Consider the following 21,268-nt stretch of genomic DNA (forward strand, 5'->3'; position numbering starts at 1 on the left):
AAAAAAAAAAAAAAGTAACCAGAGATGGTGTTATTTGTAATGGAAATAGATGAACTTTATTTTTAAATTTTCTTTTAATTTTTTCCCTAAAAATGTTATACTTCTCTGGTCCACTTTTGAATTCATCTGTTATTTTCTAAGTTGCCTGAAAATTATTTATTTGAAGGAGGGCATACAAGCATATGAGATATACAATGACTGAAGTGTTAGACACCAATAAAGAGACAAAAGAAAGAGAGGATGGAAGGAGAGAAGAGTGGAAAGTGGGATGGGAAGAAGGGAAGATAAAAGGGAAGGAAAAGTAAAGCAGAAGAATTTTTAGCAAAAAGTTAAACTATGTACCAAATCCAATATATCTCCCCACTGAGGGCCAGATAATCAGAAATTAGTAAGTGTAACAAGTCTCCACAACTCATAGAGTTGGAGGAACAAGAGGAAAAATATTTATTACCCAAAGCCCTTGATTGCTGTGTCCCCTCAGCTGCCAGAATACAGCAAGAGTTACAGTTATTGCCACTGCTACTTTTCAGGAAGTCAATAGCCAACCAATCTGAGGGTGTGGAAACCCAGGAGCCCAAAGTTGCCCACTATTGTTGTTGCTGCCACTACTGGAGTCAGAGCCCACAGGCACTATACTACTAAGAATGCTAGTGTAATGCCATTGCTGCTACTAGTCAAATTCCCTGAGCAGAAACCCAAGATCTCAGACTCCTCTAGTATTGCCAGTACCAGATAAGACACTGGAAGCAAGGGCTTAAAAAAAAAAAAAAAAAAAAGCTCCTCCTTTCCTTCTGCCTTCCAAACTTCTGCTTCCATTGGTAGAAACTAACTGAAAACTACATAGCAAGGAAGTCTGGAAACTATAGTGCATAAGCTTGCAGCAACTTGTATTACAGAAAAGGAGCCAAAAACCAACAAAAATAACCAGCAAAGGGACTAAAGTCAGACCAGCAATAGCCTCAAACCGAAGTTAATGCTGAACTTGAGAGTTATTGCCCATAATCTATTCAAGTCTCCCTGCAAAGGACTATGATTGCTCCCTAAAACCCAGGTAAGGCTAAGATGAGATCTACGTAGTCTCCAATGTCAGTGTTAGAAGGCTACAAGGATGAGAATTCTTATCTGAACACATAATCCACAGTCCTTCACCATTTAATTTCCAATGGCTTGGCATTTTATTATCTACAAATGATAAGTGTCATCTACAAACATGGAGACTGACTTCACTTTGGTTCCCAGTATTCCAGTCCCAGTTTAAAAACAAAACAAAAAAAAAACCTCACTGCCATCAAGCCAATTCTGACTCATAGAGACTCCCTTTCGGTTTCTGAGGTGGTAAATCTTTACAGAAGTAGATTGCTGAGTCTTCCTTTGATGGAGTGGCTGGTCGGTTTTAGGCCTCAAACATAAGGCTTTCATCTCTCTTACTATTTAAGACTACTTATAAAATTTAGTCTCGTATGGACAGGGATACAGCCTGTTGTTTTGTAAGGCTGTGAGTTGATCACTTCTTTTGTTTTATTTTCCCTTCTATTTATTAAGTTGCTGTTAGAAATGTGAATAAAGGAGAAAGGGTAATTTCGGTTGATCTCATAATTTCGAACATTTACTATGGTGCTAGTTAAATATTTTGAGTAGAGAATGCTGAAAGGTATGCAATTGGTGGTGGTGGTAGTTGCTGTAGGATCAATTCTCACTCAGAGTGAACCCATGTGTGCTCAGTAGAACTGCTCCATAGCATTTTCAACATTGAGACCATTCGGAAGTATGAGGACTGTCTTCAAAGGTGCCTGTGGGTGGATTTGAACCACCAACTTTTTGGCTGGTAGTCAAGCCTTTAACCAATTGTGCCACGCAGGGTTTTAGGCTTGAAATTATAGACATATAAATAGTTTTATTTGAAAACTAGGTTTTAGGATGAGATAATGAGAGTTTGAGGCAGATAATTATTGAGCAATTTTTACGGGTGAAATAGCTGTTACACTTGCAAACTCATACACAGAACTACACCAAAATAACTGGATGCAATGAATGCTACCTTTCCCTGGAAACCAACTTAGCCACAACCTGGAGGCCAGCTCTCCTCCCCAGCAGGTCTGCTTCCTTAGAGACACCTGGGGACACATTTCCCCCAGGACCTTCAGAACAACTTTGGTACTGAGTTACTAAACCTGAAGACAGGGAGTGATTTTACAGTGTTTTCATAGACTCATAGAGCAGCAAGTGTACTCTGGAGAGCACATTGCTCAGTATTTCCCAGCCATTTTCTATCTGAGACATACTGGAGAACTCTCCTATATATACTGATGGCAAAAGAATACTTCCCCTTGCCCCCAATCCAGACCTATAGCCAGTCAGCCACTGTCTTCTGGGTCTTTACCATGCCCCAAAACAAGAGGAAACATGGGGTAGAATAGAAAACCAGACAGTAACCAGGAATCTGTTCAAATTCAGCTTCATTCTGCAGTGCTGCCAGATTTCTCACATGCAACAAGATAATTATGTTGTTGTTGTTGTTATGTGTCGTCAGGTCAGACCAAGGGCCCAATGCTCTGTACTTCCCCAGCATTTAAGTGCTTTGTTATGTGTCTATATCCTTCACTGCTAGCTTACCCTTTTCCCCCTCCACACACACACATACACACACATACACACACACACTAGGCCATGAGCTCTTGGAGAACTAGGTCAGTGCCCCTGTGCCATGCACACAGCAGACTCTGGATAGATGTTTGTTGAACAAATAAATGACTAAAAGCAAAACATGTTAAGTATGGGCAAAAAAACTTCAACAAATGTAATTTCTCACATTTAAATGAGACTGTACAGTTTCTGAGCTCTGGTGGCATACTGCCTAATGCATTTGACTACTAGCCACAAGGCTGGTGGTTCAAACACACCAGCCACTTCTTGGAAGGAAGATTGGACAATCTACTTCCATAGAGATACTGCCTCGGAAACCCAAGAGGTCACTATGGGTCAGATTAGACTCAACGGCAGTGAGTGTGTGTGTGTACAGTTTCTAATGTGTACATAAGGGTGGCGTAAATGAATTTGGTTAATAAATTTGGCTGCTAACTGAAGGGTTGGAGGTTTGAGTCCACATAGGGACACTCAGAAGAAAGACCTTGTGATCTGTTTCCGAAAAATCAGCCACTGAAATCCCTAAGATTATAGTTGTGCTGTGACACACATGGGGTTGCCATGAGTCGGAATCAATGCAACAGCAACTTTGTTTCATTTTCAGAAGTTAACCCTTCAAGATAGACTCATATTATCAAATGGAAAATAAAGTTTTAAAAGATCAAGTAATTTCCTGAAGCTCCCAGTGAAACTTGAACCCATACCTTTGACATGAAATTTGAGCCCCTACCTTTGACTGGTCTCTCCCCAATCTTCTAGGCTTTACAAATATAAGGTGTTTTCATTTTCTAAATACGAACAACATTTTCCTTTCTTGAATTTCTACCCCAATTGCTTTTCAAAACAAATAAGGAAATGAGGAAGTCCCCGCTGGTAATTTACAAAGTAAAATTTACCCAACACTACTTATATCCCTTACATCCACCTACCTTTCTGAAGGACCTGAGTTTCTCCAGCATACCTGGAAGAGAGTAATATGGGGTCATCCCCCTTGAACTTCTGTGTGGTGTTTACTCCAGAAATAAAGGCACCATCACCTCTCACTAACCTCCAACTCAGTTCTTAATCAGCTGAAGGTAATATGGCCCAGGGAATAGAGCCATTTAAAGAAGTGACAGTTTAAAGTGCCAAAATATATGGTTGATACCTAAAGACCACAAATCTGTCACAATCAATGAATGGAGGTTTTAGTTATCAACCTTGTTCTAACTGTGCTATAGGAAGTAATCGCTTGTCTTTTACCTACAAAATAGGGCTCTTGAAATAGTGGATGGTCTTTCAAGCCCTTTTATTAGGCAAAACATTGTAAAACTATAAGGGGACAAACAGAGAAGAGAGGGAAGGAGGGAGGGACAGGATGGTGAGAAATACATTTCAACAATATGTGGTTCACAAGCTAATAAGCTTATTGCCTGCAAGCTGGGAAGAGGGATGTTGAGGGAACAGTTGCTATATGATCCTGGACAGGAAGGCAGAGGCTGCTGCCAATCAGCTGCAGGAGAGATGAGGTCATCCAAACACAAGAAGCAGTGACCTGGAGCAAAGGATGGAGAAAACCCATGTCTGACCCTGACGGAAATTCTGAACAAATGGAAGCCTTAGGGAAAAGGCCATTGCTGCCTCAATGAGCAAATGAGGAGTCAAATCTATCTGCTTAATAACAACTGCAATAGTTATTGTGTACAGAGCATATGCTACGCAAAAATCATTTTAATACTAGCAGCAAACATTTAGGATGTACAGGCTTCTAAGTACTCTCTCTATATTATTACTTTTACTCTTTACAACCACCCTAGGAGCTACATACTATTATCACTATTTTACAGATGAGAAAGGGAGGCTCAGAATGAATAGGTAACTTGGCCAAGTTTAACCAGGTAGCAAGTGGTAGTTAAGATTTGAAATGGGCAATTTGATGTCACTGTCCATGAGCCTAGTCACTTCACTGTCCAAGCTCCCTCTTTCATTATCTAATTTAATCCTCACAATAGCATAGCTTGTTGTTGCAATCAATCTGCCATGCAGTTGGCCCCAACTCATGACAACTGCATACACAACAGAACAAAATGCTACTCAGTCCTGAACCATCCCAATGATTGGTTGCAGACTGAACCATTGTGATCTATAAGGTTTTCATTGGCTGGTTTTCTAAAGTAGACCACCAAGCCTTTCTTCCTAGTCCATCTCAGTCTGGAAGCTTTGCTGAAGCCTGTTCAGGACCATAGCAACATGCAAGTCTCTACCAGCAAATGGGTGGTGGCTGCACACAAGTTCTGTTGTCTGGGAATTAAACCCAGTCTTCTGTGTGGGAGCCAAGAATTCTACTAGAAATCACCACTGTTTCTAATCACTTCACTGTTCAGCCTCCCTTTCTCATTATCTTATTAAATCCCTACATTAACATAGCTTGAAAGATATTATTATCCCTCTTTTACAGATGAGGAAGCTGAGGCTAAGAGGTATTAAATGCCTGCTCACTATCACACATGAAGTGTCTGACACTTAGGTAAATTCACACAAGGCTTATCAGAGTCCACAGCTCATAAACTTCCCCTCTAACACATCACCTGCCTAGGGAAGTCTGTTTTATAGAACTATAAATCCTTTAAAAGAAATGGGCAAGGCAGTGTGAGAGAATACAGTCTAGTTTTTACATTCCCAACTTCTCAGAGCCAAGTTTAATGTGATTCTTTGGCTGAGAAGTATGTCTATGTTCTCAATTCCCACTCAGAAATTATGCATTTTCCATGTGGCATGTTCATCAGGATTTCCAGGACTGATCAGGAATCAAAAACAACCAAACAGTCATCCCTAAATGAAAGGGCAAAGGGAGGGGAAAAGAACAGGCCCCTAAACAGTTGGGGGAGAGGATCTGTTCAAGAACAGACCCTGTTTTGGGTAGAGCTAAACAGGGTTGGAGTTATTTCAACAGAATAACGTTCCCAGAAGTCTTCTTTTTATTAAGTTGCAAAACTACTGTTCCCCAAGCTCACTCTTGGATGTTTCCTACTTCATCTTTCCTTATATCTCAACTCAGAAGAATTCAGTTGGAGAATTACAACAAGACTAAAACCCAAAAATGAAAAAAGTCTCCCTTGGGAAAAGCAAGTCTTTAAAAGTATAGGCTTTTTGCCTCAGAATTTTACTTTGTCATCCAGGAAGCACTGACCCCCAATGGTCAGGACCAGCCTAGACAAAGCTGTAAATTAAGAAAATGGTTTCTATCCTTCTGATGCTGTATCCCACTCTCCCCCACCCCCTCATGTACACAAAACCTCCTTCCAGAGTCCTCAGACATTGGATGCCCTCATGATACTTGAGCTTCTGCACGCTTCTGTGCAGACTGGTAACCCAGTGTTATAGATTGAATTGTGTCCCTCAAAAAAATCTCTCTTGGAATCTTAACCCCTATACCTGTGGATGCAATCCTATTTTGAAATAAGGTTTTCTTTATTATCTTAATGAGGCTATATCAGTGCAAGATGTGTCCTAAATAAACCTAGTCACTTCTGAGTTATAAAGAGAGCAGAATTAACACAGATACAACCACAAACTGGGGAAGACAGACAGTATCTGACCAGAATGGATGCCAACAAACTCGCAAGCTGAAATAGGAAAAGAAAGATATCTCCCCAGAGCCACACTCTGAATTTGGACTTCTAGCCTCCCGATCAGGAGCTCTGGTAGTGTAGTGCCTAAGGCATTTGACTGCTAACCAGAAGGCTGGTGGTTCAAACTCACCAGCCACTCCTCGGAAGCAAGGTTGGGCAATGTACTTCCACAGTGATACTGCCTTGGAAACCCAAGGAGGGGTCGCTATGAGTCGGGTCCGACTCGATGGCACATAACAACAACAACAACAATAGCCTCCTGATCTATGATAAAATAAATTTCTTTGCATTAAAGTCACTCATTTGTGGTATTTGTGTTACAGCAGTACTAGGAAATTAAGACACCTCGTAACTCAGATATCTCTACACGCACACACACATACACACACACACTAACACAGAAGCACAAATGCAGGTGAATGATAATATACTTTTAATGACAAGAGGTCATGTGGTACCCTACCAAAGTGATGGACACCTGATGACCTATTTACCCACTAATACCAAAAACAAGACCAGTTCTGAGAGAGCCCACAGCTCACAGGAAGTCATGATTCTTTTGTAAACACTCAGTCTGCTCAGTCTTGAACCACCAATGATACTGGATTCAACTTGCATATAGATGAAGCAGCAAATTTCTAGCCTAAATTGACATTGATTCTGACAGAATGGTCACCTCATCCCGTTCCAATGATATTTTCTTCTTCCATGTCCTTTCTTCCTTCTGCCCTTTTGGTTTTAAGCAGGCTTGTCTGAGCATGATCCTTTGGACTTTGGAGATGGGTGAGCAGGAAGCTCTCTATTTTACCAGAATTAAGTCTCTGGGCAGCATAAACAGTTAAGCACTCAACTACTAGGTAAAATGTTGGCTATTGAAACCCACCCAGAGCCATTTTGGAAGATAGACCTGGTGATCTGTTTCTGAAATGTCACAACCTTGAAAATCCTATGGTGCAGTTCTACTCTTCACACATGGGGTCACCATGAGTCAGAATCAACTCAAAGGCAACTAACAATAATACGCCTACAATATTGCTAGCAGGAGCCTTGCCTATTCTGTCTCAACAAAGAATCCTCTATTGTACTGTCTTTCCATTCCAAGTGGCAACCCCTCCAGCCCATGAAATTGTGTATGTGTTTGAGAGAGAGACCTAGTCAATAGACAGTGGGGGGGAGACCTGTAGTGATAAATATTTTCTAGACAACTCCAGATGGATTCATTCACACACAGTGAATTTCCCTGACCCACTAGTACTAAGATGTCATCTTAGAAAGCTTAGCGTATTACAGGCACAGGATGCCAAGGGTAAGTTTATCAGAAGCAAATGCTTACTTGACGTGGAAACTCCTCGAGCATTATTCCAGAGAACCAAATTCACTGAGTTGAAAGCCAAACTCTTCTAATTAGCTCCATCTTGTATAAAACCCCTGGCTACAAAGAAGATAGTTTTGACCTGTTTAATTCAAGGGGCTATGTCTTCATGCGCATGGGTTGCGGGTGGGGGGATGATTGTGCTAATGCTTTGAGATACTGTAGATGTAAATTCAGAAAAAACTGTCATTCTCCAATTCCTATGGTATGTTTAATCTATACCAAACCATGGCCTGAAGGAACATTAGTAAATAATAACCAAGGAACTCTTTGGTGTAAGGCCCTGTGTTAAAGACAAGGAAGATGAGAAGATGTTTATTTCTTGTAAGCAGCTAAGGAAAGAATTCAGACAAACATTGATAACTCCAATCCAAAACTAAAATTTCCAGACAATTGAAGGAAGAATGGGGGACTGGTTAATGTTTAAAAATATTCAGATAATAATGTCAATTCTGTATCTACAAAGCCAAAAGTAAAGTGTTAGTTATTCAATTGTTTTGGTCGATGCAGATAATAAAAGCAGGCTCCAGGAAACCATACAAGTAAAATGAATCAGATTTCGTAGAGGTGAATAGAATGGAAAAGCTGAATAATCCAGCCCTTACTTTGACCACCTCCTACCACACACACATACACTCTCTCACTGGTCTACTCTTTTCCCCATAAAGCTTCTCTCTTTTTCCCCAATAATAATATCTTAGTGTGGCTTATCTAAATAATTATTTTATAAGTCATTTTATATTTGCTTTACTTACCCACCAAAATGACAAAGAAAAATCTTAAACTTAAAAGCCATCTGGCTAGACAGTCACATGAAAGTGGCATTCTGTGCTTGTGTGAATTTGCTGTGATGTCTCATTTTTGTACCACAGAAAGTCTGTGTAAGAAAATCCCTGCCAGACAAAGCAGAACCTCCCATCCTACTGGAGCAGATTCCTATGGAAAGCATGCAAAAGAGAGAGTCAAGAAAATAGAAATGCCAACTCCACAGCTCCCAAGGACTTTTGACATGATATCATTTTGTGTAAACACTCACTCCCAAGAATATTTGATTGAGTTTCATAACTTTTACTAACAAACTATTTCCAAATTTATATCTCCAGCCAGGAATGACCCTAGAGGGTATGGGGGCCCAGGTAAACATTTTTTGCAGAATCATTGTCTATACAAAAATTTGAGCCACCCTCAAATCAACATGATCCCGGTGATCCAATTGCACTCAATTGCACTCTTTCTTTCTGAGAAACATCCTGGTAGGCAGTGGAGTGATCTGCTCTGGTGGACTAATGCATCGGTGCACTGCTTGTCTCATCTGTTGCAAGTACCAGAGAGACCCTTAGAAAAGCTCAAGAAAGACAATTCAAGGTGAGGGCTCTGAGGCACAGAGAAGGTCAGGGGCCTGCGTGTCCTAGAGAACACTTTCTCCACCCTCAACTTCTGCTCCAAACTTCAAACTCCTCAGAAGCCACCCACTTCCTGGCATATAACTACCCACCAGTGGAACCACTGGCACATTTACATTTTCATTCCTCAGTTACATATATCTGTGTATAAGTACATAGAACATATATGCACATATATACATCTGTCTGTCTGTCTCTGTCCTCTCTCCAGCAGGTTTCTCGTAACCCAAGTCAAATCTGCAAAACACTATGATGAAGCCCTTCACCCTGAAGCATCAAGACTACCATGGGGAGAAGGGGAGAGTAGCCTCCCAATTGCCACTTCAACAACAATTCTGTCTAAAAATAAACTGAGCTAAACTCTTTTTGCCAAACATTATTGTTGGGAGCAGGGAAGCCATGGCGTCAAAAGAAGAAGGTAGGTTATAGAAAGAAAATTTCCTCTCTCATACGTTCCAGAATAAAGACACAGCTAATGCTCTCCTGAAGCAAATCAGAAAAACTTCTCACTTGATACAGTCACAAAGAAACATCTTCTAAGAGGGTCATTTCTTGTCTTATAAAGAAAACATAGTTGAAAAGAAGTTGTCTTCTTTCCCCATTCTCCCCTGCTCCCTCACTCCTGCCCCACTTACCAGGTAAGATCCTGTTAGCAATGATTTGTAACTAGTGAGTACACCAAGCATCTGGGGAACATGTCTACTGGTTACCAGCAATATGAAATTGTCACTCCAAGACAAAATGCGCACCTCAGGCTCTGGTGCTAGCCCCAGTGACTGACACTGAGATCTTTCAGGAACTTTGAAGACTCTGAAATCTAAGAAGAGAAAAGTGGCTACCAGAATCAAAAGACATTCATATCATGTGTTCAGTTAAAATTTCAACAAAAATAAACAAACCCCTAATATTTTACTCTTTAGGACAAACACTGTGACCCCTTTGCAGTCCCTCATGTTTTAATCCCCTTTCTGGTTTTTCAGATTAAAAACTGGGAACCTTTTTGTTTTACTACACAAATACTATGACCTTTTCTAAATATATATTAGCACTTCTCCCTTGTAAAGGCTTTTTAAAGTATGCCAATTTGTGACTCCGGATCTAGCTTACATACTCCTTTCAAATGTCACAAGGTCCCTCCTCCCTCTGCTGATCACCAAACAATTTGAAGATTAGAAGCAGGGTGTGTGTTCTTAGGTTGTGCTCATGAATGAAGAGAGCCTGTGATTTGAATGTGTGAAGAATGGAGGAATTACCACTCAACCTAGCAACCTCCTGCATACAAATGTTCAGAAAACAACTACAGCCACATTTACAAACTCTGACTCTAGAGACTTTTCATTTTCCTGAAATACATCCACTGGTGTTTTCTTATTTAATGCCAGCTAACATACACTCAAAACGTGGATTCATTTTGGTATAATACCACAGGCAAAGTTTCTCCTTAAATATACTCCTGGGACAAGGGTAGAGAATTCTGCAAGGGAGAGTGGAGAAAGATGGCTCGATTTTCTTTAACTTTGTTTCCTTTAAACACAAATGAACCTTTTAAAAGATGTTTATTTGTGATCATCTCCAGTGAGAAGATTGATTTTCTCATTTGGCTCAAGACAGCATAGTTTTGTCCCTATGACAGTGACCAACATTGGACACATTTCCATTTGATGCCCATCCACTCTGTTCACTGATTTTCATATTAACCACAGAAAGCAATCTGGCAACATGCTCAGGTTATATCTCTCTGCTAGAATTCTTTGTTCCCTTATTGAATTCTGATGTTTAATAAAGTAGAGAAATATCATTGCTCACGTACACCAAATAATATTTCAAAAAGTACCCACCCCTCATATTCTCAAATTCTTTCGAGTTAAAGGAAACATATTTAGCAAGTTATCATTATGTGCAGAATTGTGACCTCCTCATTTAATCCCAAACCAAAATAAGATACTTGGTTGATCTATTCATGGAAGACTAGGAGACAATCATAGAATTGAATGTTCTACTAAAGCCTTTGGGTAAGGGAGTAATGTTGAAAGTCAACCAAGACAGGTAGTAAAAACTTTCCAAACTCCCTTCCAAATACCATTGAGAGACATGTATAAGGTTGAACTGAAGTCTTCTTCTTAAAATAATTAAGACATCAAGAAACTTTGCTCTTTTTTATCAAGTCCAGAACACAGAACAAAAAAAGGATGGCTTTACCAGAAATATTTTCAAAGAGACAAAACAAACTCACAGATTCAGATTATATACCAGAAAGAAATCAGGCCCCTCACTGTCCTGGTGAAAAATATTGGAGACTCATATATAAATACAGCTATTTTCCTATATACTCTGTGAATCTTATCAACTAAGCCTTTTATTTATTCAAAGTATCTTATAATTATTATAATAATTTTATCATGAAAAACAGTTCTCAAAAAAAAAACACTTCAAAATATCCGTATAATCTTTGGACCCTTCAATACATTCTCCACAATGCTGAAGAAAACTCCTCCTAAAATGTGCATGTATTCATTTGAAATCCTTGCTTCAGATTCACAGACTTCCCATAACATTCAAATATCTTAGTATAGCATACAAAGCCCCTTCTTCCTGTCCTGCACCATCTCTCTCCTGTCTCCAACTCCTCCAATATGTCCTTATCATGAGGAATCATTTACAGTTTTGGAAATTCCATGCTTTCTCATGATGCCATGCTTTGCTCATGCTGTTCCTTCTATCTAGAACACTCTTCTCTCCACTTGTTTCCTCGATATATTACATCCACAAAACAGAGCTCATTTTTTCTCCAGACAGCTTTCCAGAGCTTAACCAATATGAGCTAGACTCCTCTCCTCTCTTCTCTTCCAGTATTGATTCATGCTTGTGTTTACAGCATGTATCACACTATGCTGTAATTATTTATTTATGTAAAATGAAATAACACATAATTTACTTTATTCAGAACTACATAAATTACATACTTTATAAAATGTATCAAACAAGATTCTGTAAAACCCTTTTCTCTCTTCTGCAATCCGTTAAAGTTTCTTTTCTCTTCTTCCTTGCAGTCTCTTAAAAGACCTTTGCGAAGCCTTTGTGCCTGGGACTCTCACAATTTTCCATAGTACACACTCAGTCTTAGAGGCATCCAGGAAACCCCTTTCAACTTTGCCCTATCAAATCTCCATCTCTGTTATCTTTAGGTACTTGAACTGATCCTGTTTACTAAGGATGTGAACAATTCATTTCTAGTTTTCTGGAAGCCACAGAAAGTTATACAGCTTCACCAAGTCCTCATGTTGTAGGAACCTTGCTCATATTACTAAGATGACACGTTGACACCTTGCTTCCATTCTTCTCTCTTTGCTCAATCATATCTGAGCCAAACTCACCTTCCATCCCAGCTCTGACTTCCCAGAGGCTCTCTGTACCTTCAACTTGCTATGCCTTATCTGCATTGTATATTTTCTAAAATATTCTTATTACAACTGCTATTTCCCAAAGGAATTGCTAATTCCTTGAGGGCAGAGCAGTCAATAAATGTATGTTGAATTTAATTCTTAGTTTACAGTCTACATTACATATTATCAATTACCCACTAGGATTTCTTTTTCCCTAAGATTTATGTTCACTTCAAGAATTTTTTTCTTAAGTGGTGGGTGCAGAGAGGAAGTGCAAAAAGTGCTGTTGCATTGTGGAGGTTGCAGTGAATTTCACAAAACAGAATGTGTAAGAATTATTGAATGGAAAACCAACTTGTTCTATAAAATTTCACCCAAATCACAATAAAAATGATAATAATAATGAAAAGAAATCTTTTCTTGATGACTACATTTATTAAGATATAGCCTGAAACACTGGAATAAAGAAGCCCAAAAATACAGTGGTTGAACCACATTTGAAATTTATGTATATTTCTTCTGTGACACTCCAAAAATGAGTAATCAAGTCTGGCAAGGTAGGTCTTGTCTTCTCTGCGAAGACATCCAGAGATTCAGGTTCCTTCTATTTAGTTGTTTATTCCTTAAACAAGGTGATACCCTCAAGTGCATATTGGGAGCTAGCTTACCAGGACTACATGTGTGTTACAGCCAATGAGAAGGAATAGAGGATGTTTGGTGTGAGGCCATGAACCAGAAGTGCTCACATTACCTCTGCTCACATCCCATTGGCCACATGTAGCTTAGCTTCAACAGAAGCAAGAAAATGCAGTCTCTAGTTGTATTATTGCATGCAACACTCAGGGACTCTCACACTAAATAATGATGACAATAATTTCAAATTATTATTATTATTATTATGGGAGAATGTGTAGAATGTATATTATTTGAAGTGATGATGATGATGATGAAAGAATGTATAGAATGTATTATGGAGGACATCTAGCAGTACCTAACTGAAAGACTGAGAAAGGCTAATAAATACGTGAGTCTTTATAGGATTCTGTACAAAATATTTTTAACAAAGATTCGAATTACCTAAAACAGGAAGAAGTCACTGGGGAATTCATGGAGAAATGGAGGAAGAAAATAGAATCAGAACTTGACTATGTTAAACATGCTCCTATTTTATAGGAACTGATAACTTATCTCTCAAATTTAAACCATTTAGACATAACAGCTTTGGGCATAACAATCCCTGACCTTTATAACTTCTGGGCCATAAATTAATAGATATGCATCTGCTCTGCTTGTGAAACTTTTCTTTTGGCAGACAGAAGAAGAGCTCAACATATACAAAGTTGTTTCCTGAGGTTTAACATAGTATAAGTAAAGATTGCAAAAGACCTACATAGTTTGCCAAAACATAGTGAATTCACTAATCTCCCCAATGGCTTCTGTACTTGCTCAGTTTCCAAACAGTATGATCCTGAAAGAAGCAACATGCTACTTAATAATAAAGCCTTAGGATCATGTAAGAATATACTTTGCAGCAACTGACATAAAGTTAAAATTTTAAGTACCTAGGCATTTCATTTTTCTCTTGCTGGTGAACATCATACACATGTCAAAAATATTTCTTTCACACCCCATGCTCTACACTGACATCCCTCTGGATTGGGCAGTCATGCTACTCTAGAGCCTTGAGGTGGATCATCAGTAGGGACTGTGCTCAACTTGCCTTTGGAATCACAGAAAAATGAAAGGTAAGGAGAAAGGACTTTAAGCAGAAATCAACTTTAAGATCTATTGGGAGATTCTGATTTAGTTGAGAGCCTTTTGTTGACTTCTTGAGATGAAGACTGAATGAACTTGACCAGGTAATAAAGGAGAGCAGCCAATTATTGGAAAAAACAAAGAATTATATCAAAGAACAAGAGAGAAAAAGAGAGATGCATCTTTGTGACAAGAGTAGATTTAGGTAAAGCCAGCTAAGCATTTAACGTGGCTTAAGCAGAGGACATTATCCCACTGTATTGGTCAATAGGAAGTCATCGTAGTTTTAGAAAATAACTTCTAATTTTGTTTCTAGTGATATCATGTAACTAAATAATGGCAGAATTTTCCTGCTTTTTAAAAACTTTCTCTGAAATGTCTATCTCATTTCACATAAGTAAGGGAAATCTCTAGGTGCCAAAAGCAAAGGAGAAAGTAAATACCAGGGTGGTAAGCTCTGGTAGCATAGTGGCTAAAGCACTTGACTGCTAACCAGAAGGCTGGCAGTTCAAACCCACCAGCCACTCCTCGGAAGGAAGGTTGGGCAATCCTACTTCTGTAGTGATACTGCCTTGGAAACCCAAGGAGGGGTTGCTATGAATGACGACACATAACAACAACAACAATCATTACAATGATTTGCAGCCTCAGGAACACAAAGGCTTACGTGTTAACACCTGTGTGGAGATAGAAACGTCAATGGAAATAAGACCTTCACATAAAGTTGAGATCTTTGAAGGTCTACACCTTCACCCAAAGAGTTATTTAGAAAAACTTCTGAATACCCTCTCCTAGGGAAATGACAAACAAATTTATCTATTTTGGCCTGGGATAAAGTTAGTGAAATAGTCTTCCCTGAAAATTTGCAACTGTAGGTCTGGCCACACTTGGGATTAGTGTTCAAATTTATACTTCCTGCTTGGTCTAGAAATCCCCAGTGGAGAAATAATATAGAAATTGGCCCTGAGATAATCATAGCTTCCGAGTATCTGGGACTCAGAACCACAAAGCCTCTCCAGAAGGACAACTTCCAATACAAGCCATGCAAAATTCTTCCAGTGAAGCCCTGACTGAAATGTCTGACAATCCAAAATTACAAAACACCTATGTAAGTAATCCATCAGAAATTAAGAAGCAGATTTAACAAATAATGGTATTAAAATCTGAGAACCCCAGATCATAGAACTATCAGGGAGAGACTACAAAATTAAGGTGCTTACCAAAGAATAATGTAGAATCTACAAAACACCACACAATGTGGATGAACTTGGAGCACATTATGCTAAATGAAATAAGTCAATCATAGAAGGACAAATATTGTATTAGTTCATTATTATAAAAAGTCAAGGAATGGTTTATATATGTAAGGAAATTTCTATGTTGGTTACAAGGGGTGGGAGGGGAGGGGAAGGAACACTGCAAAAAAAATTAAAAATTAATGTGTTTAAAAGAATAAAGACATGAAAGAAAAAAATCAAAAAAAAAAAAAAGAAAAAAGAAAAATTGCACAAAACAATATCCAAAATGAATGGGAAGATTTGAAGAAGGAGATAAAAAAAGAACTTCTAGAAATTAAAAGTAAAAATATTAAAATTAAAAGCTCAAAGGATTCAAACTCAAACTGCAAATTAATCACAGTGAAAGAAGGAATTAATGAACTGAAAAATACTGTTGTGAGATGCTGTCGATTCAGCTCCTACTCATAGCAACCTTATGTACAACAGAACAAAGCCCTGCCTAGGTCTGTACCAGCCTCACAATACTTGCCATACCTGAGCCCATTGTTGGAGCCACTGTATCAATCCATCTTTTGAGGGCCTTCCTTTTTCTCACTGACCTTCCATCTTACCAAGCATGATATCCTTCTCCATGGAATGGTCCCTTCTGACAACATGATCAAAGTAGGTGAGATGAAGGCTGGCCATTCTCACTTCCAAAGAATATTCTGGCTGCACTTCTTCCAGGACAGATTTGTTCTTTCTTCTGGTAATCCATGGCACTTTCAGTATTCTTTGCCAACACAACTTAATAGCATCAACTCTTCTTCAGTCTTCCTTATTAATTGTCCAGCTTCTACAATGGGTGACTCTGATGGTATTTGAAATACCAATGGCACAGCCTTCAGCCTCAGCGCAACACACAATCCCCCACAGTATGATAAACTGACAGATGAGTGGTGGGAACTGAAAATAGATGTGAGGAAATAGTCCCAAATTCAGCACAAGAGAGATAAAGAGATAGGAAATATGAAAGAGTCTACAGCCAATGCACCCTGAACATGCCCAATCTCATCTGATCTCAGAAGCTAAACAGGGTCGAGCCTGGTTAGTACTTGCACGGGAGAAAGTATGAAAGAGAGGTTAAGAAAAATGAAGGAAATAGTGATAAGATCCAATATAACCAATAATTCTTACAGAAAGAGAACTAGCAGAAAGACAGTATTTGAAATAATAGCTGTTGTAGTGAAAAACTATGTCTGTTTAAAATTAAAAACAAAGAGTTTGTTACGGCAAAAGAGTATTTTGCAAAATGAGAAAACACAGTCAAGAACTTGCTGACAAAGTGCTCCAAGGAGCTACTGAGTTACAGAGATTAATAAAGGTAAAAACCACAAGTAAATGGGTACAGCTGAGTATTTTTGATTGGTTAACATACAAAGTTGCAGGTGCCAGGGTTTTGAGTGACCATCTCTGCAGGGGTTGACGTCCTTTGTTAGGATGTCTTTAGGTGACAGGATTTTAGTCGACCACTAAAATCACATGTTTTCTGGCATCTGGCGTCTAGACATCTGCAGCTTGCTTATACTGAGTCACTTTAGCATTATGATATTGAGTTCTGTTGAAATACAAATGCACAAGTTGAAGGAATAGGGTGATTACAAGCAAAAATGCTAAGAATTCTAATTTTCAAGAAGTGAAAAATGTTTTGATATAGAAAAGTTACAACTTTGTCTTTATTTAGTACTAGCTATTTTAATTATGGGAGCTCTGGTAGCATAGTGGCTAAGACACTTGCCTGCTAACCAGACGGCTGGCGGTTCAAACCCACCAGCCACTCCTCGGAAGGAAGGTTGGGCAATCCTACTTCCGTGTGATACTGCCTCGGAAACCCAAGGTGGGGTCGCTATGAGTCGGGTTTGACTCGACGGCACATAACAACAACAACAACATTTTAATTGTAAGTTGGGTCAGTTAGAACAAAGTTTTGAAAAATTGTAAGTACAGTTGAGGCAGTACTTAGAATCTGTTTAGCTACTAAAGTCACATACTTAACACAATGTTTAACACCTGTACAAGTCAAATAATCTCTTCACATCTGCTATTTCTAACCACAAACTCATCTATAAGTAGAGTTCAAAGCACTAATCTTTTTGGTTAGCAGCCAAATGCCTTAACCACTACACTACCAGAGCTCCTTATGAGTAAAAATAAAGAAAGAAATAAAAATACCCACTGCCATCCTGTCAATTCTCGCTTATAGTGAGCCCCATTGAGTTTCCAAGGCAATAAATTTTTACAGAAGTAAATTGCCTCATCTTTCTTCCACAAAGCAGCTGGTGCTTTGAACCACCAACCTTTTGGTTAGCAGTCAAATGCCTCAGGTATTGCACCATCAGAACTCCTATTATAAGTAGAGTAAACAAGCAAACAAACAAAAAACTCACTGCCATCAAGTCGATTCCAACTCATGGCAACTCCCATTAGTTTTCTGTGGCTGTAAACCTTTACAGAAACAGATTGCCCCATCTTCCTCCAATGAGGGAGCTCTGGTAGCATAGTGCCTAAGGCATTTGACTGCTAACCAAAAGGCTGGCAGTTCAAACCCACCAGCCACTCCTCGGAAGGAAGGTTGGGCAATCTACTTCTGTAGTGATACTGCCTCGGAAACCCAAGAAGGGGTTGCTATGAGTCAGATCTGACTTGAAGGCAGTGAGTCAGTGAGTTTCCTCTCATGGAGCAGCCGATAGGTTTGAACCACTGACCTTCTGGTTAGCAGCTAAATGCCTTATCCACTACTCCATCAGAGCTCCTTATAAGTAGAACAGGGTGGGCAAAACCACATCTGTAGAAACCACTTGTATCTAGGTTAAATATACAGTGGAAAATTTTTACAGAAGGACAATTTGTATTGCATGTCAGAAAAATACAACATAGACTCACTTAAGACAAGGAGAGATTTCACCTAGTCCTTAACCAGAAGTTTCAGTTGTATCATGAGCCTCAGTTTTGAAAAGTTCTTTCTCATGGCTGAAAATTATTCATACTTTTTCAGAATTGATCAATGACATGATCCTTGGACAGAGTAAGCATGACAATTTCCAAGTATAATTTTTAAAGCCCATATCTAGAGCTATTATAATAGCACTATACTCTACTAGAGAAATAGAGGAAAATTTTTAAATTTTTAAAGATAGAAAAAATGGATTACTTACCACCACTACAGCCCCCCGCAAAAAAAAAAAAAAAAAAAAGATACACTGACAACAGACTCTCAAAAATAAATGAGAAGCCTGAAGTCATGGAATTATTTTCAAAGTGCTTCATCCAGAAATAAGCTTGTAAGTTTTTTATTACAGGTTAACTTCATGAAATATCTGGAAAAAAAAAAATGTTTTCATATTGCTCTAATTTTTTAATAATATCTTATCTAAGCATAAAATTGTAGGGTTTATATCTACTCTTTCACAGTACTTTGAGTTCAGAAAGATAGTGAATTAGATATAGGAAAAATATAAGCATGTACCCACCACTCCTGTCAAGTCTGTTCTAACTCATAGAGACCCTATACGGCAGAGTAGAATTGCCCCATAGCTTTTCCAACGCTGTAAATCTTTATGGAAGAAGACTGCCACATCTTTCTCCCACAGAGCATCTTGTGGGTAGGAACTGCCAAGTGTTTCAGTTAGCAGCCAAGCATTTTAACCATTGGGGCATTAGGGCTCCAAACATGTAAGTAAATCCAAACAAATTACTTATTATACAAATGTAGCAATAACAATAATAACTAATGTGCATAATATAACAACAAAGTGGCACCAAAATAGTGGACAACATAACGTATAATGAAGAGAGGCTTGACTGGAGGTAAAATGTTATAAGATTGATATAACATTCATGAGAAGTATAGATATATTGATCACTTCTAGATTTTATGCCATGAATGTATGTTATTTTTACTGTAGCCATTGAAAGACTAGGAGTAGATTGTGTAACTTCTTTCTTATAATTATTATTTATTTTTTATTGCAATTTGGGTGAAAATACACAGGGAAATTTGATTTTCCATTTAACAATCCATACACATTGTTTCTGTGACATATATTGCAATCCACACATTGTAACCACTCCTCTCACTTTTTCACTGCACCCACCCCTTCCTTTCATCCTCCCTTCCCATCCTTTCCCACCTTCTTAGCTCTATGCTTGGGCAAATGCTGTCCTCTTGATCTCACATGCTTGACTGTTCTAATGAGTGCCTACACTCCTGATATTATTATTTGATCTTATAGGCTTGTCTATCATTTGGCTGACAGTTGAGTCACAGGGCCTAAATTCAATTCCTAGCTTGAGGGCATCTGAATGCCTTAGTCTCAGTGGTTCCACCAGTCTTCATCAGACCAGCAAGCCTGGACTTTTTTATAACTTTGAATTTTGTTCCAAGTTTTCCCACACTTCATCCAGGATCTCTTATTGTGACCCCCTTCAGGGCAGTCAGCTGTCAACTAGACCATCTAGTTCTTCTGGTCTCAGGGTTGTGGAGGCTGAGGTTCACTTGCTCCATTATTCCTTTGGACTAACTGTTTCATTGTGTCTTTCATTTTCTTCATCTTTCTTTGCTCTGGACAGGGACAGACCAATAATTGCACCTTAGATGGAAGCTCACAGGCTTTTAAGATCCCAGTCAGTATTCACTGAAATAGGATGCAGAGCCTTGTCTTTACGGGCTATGTTATGTCAGTTGACCTGAATGTCCCCTGAGACTATGGTCCTTACTCTCCAAACCCAGCAACTCATCCTCTCAAGGTTGTTACTAAGATGTTTTCTTAACTTTGTCTCCTGCATGCTCTACTACAAGAAAGTATAACTTCTAAACCAGCAAATATAGTCAAGAACACTCAGCTAATACAATGGATAAAAGGAAGGGGGAAAAAAAGAAAAAGAAACATAGAAAAGTCAGGAAGAACATAAAGCACAAAATAGATGATAGAGATAAAAAGAACTTATCAGTAATAAGAGAACTATATTTGACAGTTAAAAAAAAGGTTGCTGGATTGACTAAAAAGAACAAAATCATCCTCTGTGGTCTTTAGAATAGATACACTTAAAACATCAGAACAAAGAAATGTTGAAATTAAATGAATGAAGAAAGATATAGTGGGAAAATACAAATCAGCTGTCTAATTGATCCTGACTCATAGTGACCCCTCCTCAGATTTCTGAGGCAGTATCACTATGGAAGTAAATTACCCAACCTTCCTTCCGAGGAGTGGCTGGTGGGTTTGAACCTCCAGCCTTCTGGTTAGCAGTCAAATGCCTTAGGCACTACACCACCAGAGCTCCCAATCATAAGAAAGGTGGTATAATGATATAATATTAAACTAAATGGTATTTAAAGGGAATAGATGTTGCCAGAAGGTACCAGTCTCTGATAAAGGATATCATGCTTGGTAAAGTGCAGGGTCAGCAAAAAAAGAGGAAGACCTCAACAACAGTGGCTGCACAGATGAGCTCAAGCATAGTGAGGTTTGTAAGGCTGGCACAGGACCAGGCAGTACTTCATTCTGCTGTACATGAGGTTATTATGAGTCAGAGTCAATCAACCATACCTAACAACAACAAAGGGGGAAAAATGTTAAGTACAAAGATGATCATTATATTATGATGAAAGGAACAGTACACAAGGAAGATATTATTCTAAATTTACATACACAGAGACAAAGCAATGAGTTTGTACCAGGGAGTATAGGCACTGTATCCACACTGAAATATTCTAGCATTGATTCTTCTGGGAGAGAAATTACTCTTGCCAGAGGAAGACTGGGAGCTCTGGTGGTATAGTGCCTAAGGAATTTGACTGCTAACCAGAAGGCTGGCAGTTCAA

The sequence above is a fragment of the Orycteropus afer genome, unplaced genomic scaffold (genome assembly GCF_000298275.1).
Source record: "Orycteropus afer afer isolate SDZICR_OR568_19922 unplaced genomic scaffold, OryAfe1.0 scaffold00276, whole genome shotgun sequence".
In the NCBI taxonomy this organism is placed as follows: domain Eukaryota; kingdom Metazoa; phylum Chordata; class Mammalia; order Tubulidentata; family Orycteropodidae; genus Orycteropus; species Orycteropus afer.